This window comes from Cyprinodon variegatus, unplaced genomic scaffold, assembly GCF_000732505.1.
Source record: "Cyprinodon variegatus isolate N-32 unplaced genomic scaffold, C_variegatus-1.0 Scaffold13, whole genome shotgun sequence".
In the NCBI taxonomy this organism is placed as follows: domain Eukaryota; kingdom Metazoa; phylum Chordata; class Actinopteri; order Cyprinodontiformes; family Cyprinodontidae; genus Cyprinodon; species Cyprinodon variegatus.
In genome coordinates this window covers 13,801-18,505 of record NW_015150466.1, presented here as the reverse complement: position 1 = coordinate 18,505, position 4,705 = coordinate 13,801, and the positions used below count along the sequence as shown (strand labels likewise).

Sequence of the window (4,705 nt, the reverse complement as noted above, 5' to 3'; positions counted from 1 at the left end):
CCTTAGAAATAAGCATTAATGGGCTGAAGAAAACCTGTAATGTTGCAGAAATTGACAAATGTGGAATAAAAGCACAATCATTCTGATCATACAAAACTTTGAGGGCAGAATTGAGATTTTATTAAAACTTATATAAATTATATTATATTTATTAAACTGCTATTCTAACTTTTTCACTATACTATTTGTAAGTGACTATCATCCAAAAATTAATCACGAAGTCGAGAGCAGGGATCTGTTCAACACGCTGAATCCGAGCTTTACTGCAGTTAGGGATGTTTATTGTACAAAAGATAGACTTGCATACTTAATGGGTTTTAAACTTCCGTTCAACAGAAATATTGGAATAAATTACATATGTAACCATGGCTCTATGAATCCCGCATGACCGCCAGAGGCGGTGCTTCAAGCACTGACTGTTCACTCTTGCAATACGCAGGTCGAGAATTACAGTGCAAACCTGGAGCAGAATAACATGTTGAAAAAATAGTGTAGAGGCACAGATGCATTTTTTTGTCTTGTCATTAGCGGTAGGATGCATGTGTTAGAGGTATGTATGGAGCTGTAAGTGGGTGTTGGCATGTGTCTGGAGCTGAATGACTGTCTAATGAATATTAGCTGGATCTGCTCAGGGTTCTGTGTGTTTTCTTGATACAGAGCGAGGCTGAGGCAAGTTCTATTTCATCCCTACTGACTGCCAGAGGTTGTGCTTCAAGCACTGAATGTTCACTCTTGCGCTTGCACAAGTCGAGAATTAGTGTCAACAAAGTCACCTGTGACATACCGGTGATCAGCGGAAGCCTATATAGGCACGTGACACCGGTAGTTCAGTCCCTCGAATTTTCTCGTGAGCCAGCGATACCGAGGGACCAAACGCACAGGCGGTCATCCGGGATTCATAGAGCCGTGGTTACATAACTTTCGTTATATTTCATCCCTACTGACCGCAAGAGGTGGTGCTTCAAGCACTGAATTATGTATGCCAACTAGGTCCCGAGGGATGCAGAAGTAAGGAACAACCCATTGGAACCCGGCAGCCGCACCTACCTTAGTGGAATACTGCCAGTGGTTGCTGCAGGATGCCCTGAAGAGGATGAGGCGTAGCCATGTTCACTCTATAAAACCTCATTAAAGTGGTCGGCACAGACCATGAGTCCGCCTCGCAAATGGACTCCAGTGGCACCCCCATCATTGCAGCCCATGAAGTTTACAGGCTCCTTGTAGAATGGCACCGCACCCCCTGAGGCAGGGGCTGAAGCTGCAGAGAGTATGCCACAGATATCACCCCCATGATCCAAAGTGCCAACCTTTGTTTGGAAAGGGCATGACCTCACTGAGGGCCAGAATGGCATACAAAGAGGCTGTTAGTCAGCCAAATGGTGAACCCAGTGTGCCAATGGGAAATGGCAGCAACATAGACCTTCAAGGTGGAAGGGGACTGCCCTCGGTCAAGTAACCCTTGAAGGAAGGCCAGGAGGGGTTGAATGGGACAACATATAGGGTCAAGCCCCCTATCGTCACACCAGGTAGAAAAAGCCGCCCATCTGGCACTGTAAGCAGCCCGTGTGGATGGCGCCCATGCCCAAGTCATTGTGTGGCCCACGTCACCCCCAAATCGAGAGAAGGCTGAGTTGGACCCTGTAGAGGCCAAAGCCAGAGCCGCAGGCGGTCCGAGTTGGGGTGGAGAACCCAACCCCCCAGTTGGGAATGGGGGTCCTTCCTGGATGGGAGGCACATCGGCTAACTGTAACAAAGCCTGCGCAGCAGAGGAAACCAAGCCCTTCCTGGAGAACTCGCAGGATGGTCTGAGGAATCAGGCCCGAGGGGGGAAAGGCATACAGGAGAGTTCTGGGCCAGTCATGGGCCAGCGCATCGCACCCAGGAGAACACAAACTGTCTGACAGGGAGAACCAGAGGGGACAGTGGGCCGTGTCTCTGGAGGCGAAGAGATCCATGCCCGCTCTGCCGAATGTCCCCCAGATCTACCACCTCGGGGTGGATCCGCCACTCCTCCGGAAGAGGCGACGTGCGGGAAAGAAAGTCCACGGGTCCCTTGCGCCTACCCGGAATATAGGCCGCCCTGAGACTGGTGAGACAAGATGACGCCCAGACCAGGAGCCGGCGTGTTAGGGACAGTAGTCTTGGGGACCTGGACCCACATTGGTGGTTGATATGGTAGACCACTGTGGTGTTGTCTGACCAAACCAACATGTGCTTCCCCTGTAATCCCGGAAGAAAGGTCCAGTGCACTTGGGCCACAGCTAGTAGCTCCAGGGCATTGATGTGTTCCCTCTGCTCCTGTGTGGACCACACCCCCTGCGCGGTGCTGGCCCGCCAGGTTGCACCCCAACCCAGGGTGGAAGCGTCCGTATAAACGGCCTCCTTCCGGCATGGGAGGGGGCTGAGCGGAACTCCTCCGACAATGTAGGATTCGTTTCTCCATGGGGAAAAAGACCGAAGGCAGTGTGATGCAATGCAAATTCGTCTGTGCCTGTGCCCTCGGCGGGGGGGATCCAGAGCCAAGCCGTTCAGCCACATCTGCAGAGGGCGCAGGGTAAGTAGCCCCAGTGGAACCACATTGGAAGCAGCGGTCAGGGTGCCCAGAAGGTGCAGATATTCCAGGAACTGTGGCCACGCTGGAAGGCAGGCAACATGTTCAGAATACGGTCACCCGCTGGGGAGAAGGGCTGGAGGGGGTGAGGCTGCTCTTCTCCAAGTTCACCCTCAAACCCAGCCGGTGCACATGGGAGAGCACCAACTGAGTGTCCCGGATTGCCTGACTGCGGGTTGTGGCACAAATCAGCCAATCGTCCAGATAAGGCAGGATCTGAATCCCCCATGCCTGCAAGGGGGATAGAGCTGCTGCCACAACCCTGGTGAACACCTGGGGAGACAGTGAGAGCCCAAAGGGGAGTACCCTGAACTGATAGTGGTGCCCCTGGAACGCAAAGCTGAGAAACCGCCTGTGCCATTGGGACATGGAAATATGCATCCCTCAGGTCGATTGATGTAAATCAATCGCCTGGGGAGATCGCCTGTAGAACCACTTTGGTTGTAAGCATGTGGAAGGGCATGTCCTTCAGGTAGGTGTTGAGCACTCTGAGTTCCAGAACTGAACAAAGATCCCCAGTCTTTTTGGGGACCAGAAAATACACAGAGTAAAAGCCCCCTGCATCCAGCAGGGGGTCCACAGGCACTATCGCACCCTTGCCAAGCAGGACATGAGCTACGTGCACTGCCTGTGCCATTAGACACTGCATGAAAAGTGAGATTTTCATCCCCGTAAACTCCCGCAGATCTCCCTCATTTTCGTCAGTTAACGACAATTTGCAACCCGCGCTTGTCGCCGTTTGTCAGTGCCACAAATTGTCGGAAACGGACTCTGACGTATGTGGAGAGCGATCAGCTGTACTAATGGCCCTAATTAGCATATGAATGCAGCGAACCCGCGCGGCTGGCCAGGTCTGGCTTGAATAACCTACTCAGTATTGGCTGAAACCACTATTCTCAAACAAGTAATATCGCTCGTGATTGGCAGCAAAACCACACGAGGCCAGGCCAGGCTTGAATGTTCTTACTGAGTATTGGATGGAACCACCTCTTTTTAAACAAGTAAAATCGCTCGTGATTGGTTGGCATATATATATATATATATATATATATATATATATTTATTCATATATTTATTTATTCATATATTTATCTATTCATATGCTGTGTATTTATGTTATCCTACACTGCTACACTATTATTAGGCTACCATCAAGGACATGAATGAATGGGATCTGCCCACACATGCGTATCCAAAAATTACAACTCCGTGAACTGTCCGTTTGCCTCCTCGGGGTTGGAGGTACCCGGCAGCATTCCCTCCGAGGCAGGTCCAATGCGCAGACGCCTACTGTGTGTGGCTCTGTACTTCGGCATCGCTTCTAACCGGGACTGCAGCTTTACACAGAGTTCAGAGAGATCCAGCCTACGAAATGATGGCGGCCTTACAATCCATTCGCCAACGACGCCATTTTCTTCGTCAGACATGAGGGCGACGGTGGCAGACTTCCAGAGTTCCACTTCCTCATCAGCTAGCACACTCTGCCTCGATTCCAGCAGTTGTAAAAAAAAAAAAACAATGAATCAGCACTATGCAATGGGATGCACTGCGTATGGACACAACACATCTATCAATGCACGTGAAAAATAGTCACCAAATAAAGTCTTACCCTCTTTCTTCTAGCTTACTTTCTTACAGGCAGCTGGAAAAAAAATAAAATGAGAGTGGTATGAATAATAGGAGGTCACCGCCTCATTATGAGGCAAGATTAGTCTGTGAAAACAAAATGTACAGTTATGATCGGTATCTATCCGTATCTATTTCCTTTTACCGCAGAATGAAAGCATATTCTTTAAATCTTACCCTTGCTCTGGTTCGCCTGCAATTTGTCTCCGAGTTGTGAAGACGGCATACTGCTTCCTAGGGGTGTAAATAATAATCGTTTTGTATCGATGCATTGATCCAAAAGCCGACGATCCGATGCATCGACACGTCCGCAAGATAATCGATTCATGTTGTTTTTTTTTCCTCCGGTCTATTTTTATCCAGTTGGTCCTGGGCGTAATTCTCCCTCCCGTGCTGCGGTGCCGCTAAACCTATTTTGCCCTCCTACCGTGCTTTCCTGGTTATACTCTTACAGCAGTGTGTTGCAGT

General features: G+C 49.8%; 1 pseudogene; it reads right to left on the bottom strand.

Moving 5' to 3' along the window:
• Positions 1–1,604: 1,604 nt before the first annotated feature.
• Positions 1,605–3,927, bottom strand: LOC107089711 (annotated as a pseudogene).
• Between the last annotated feature and the right edge of the window lie 778 nt (positions 3,928–4,705).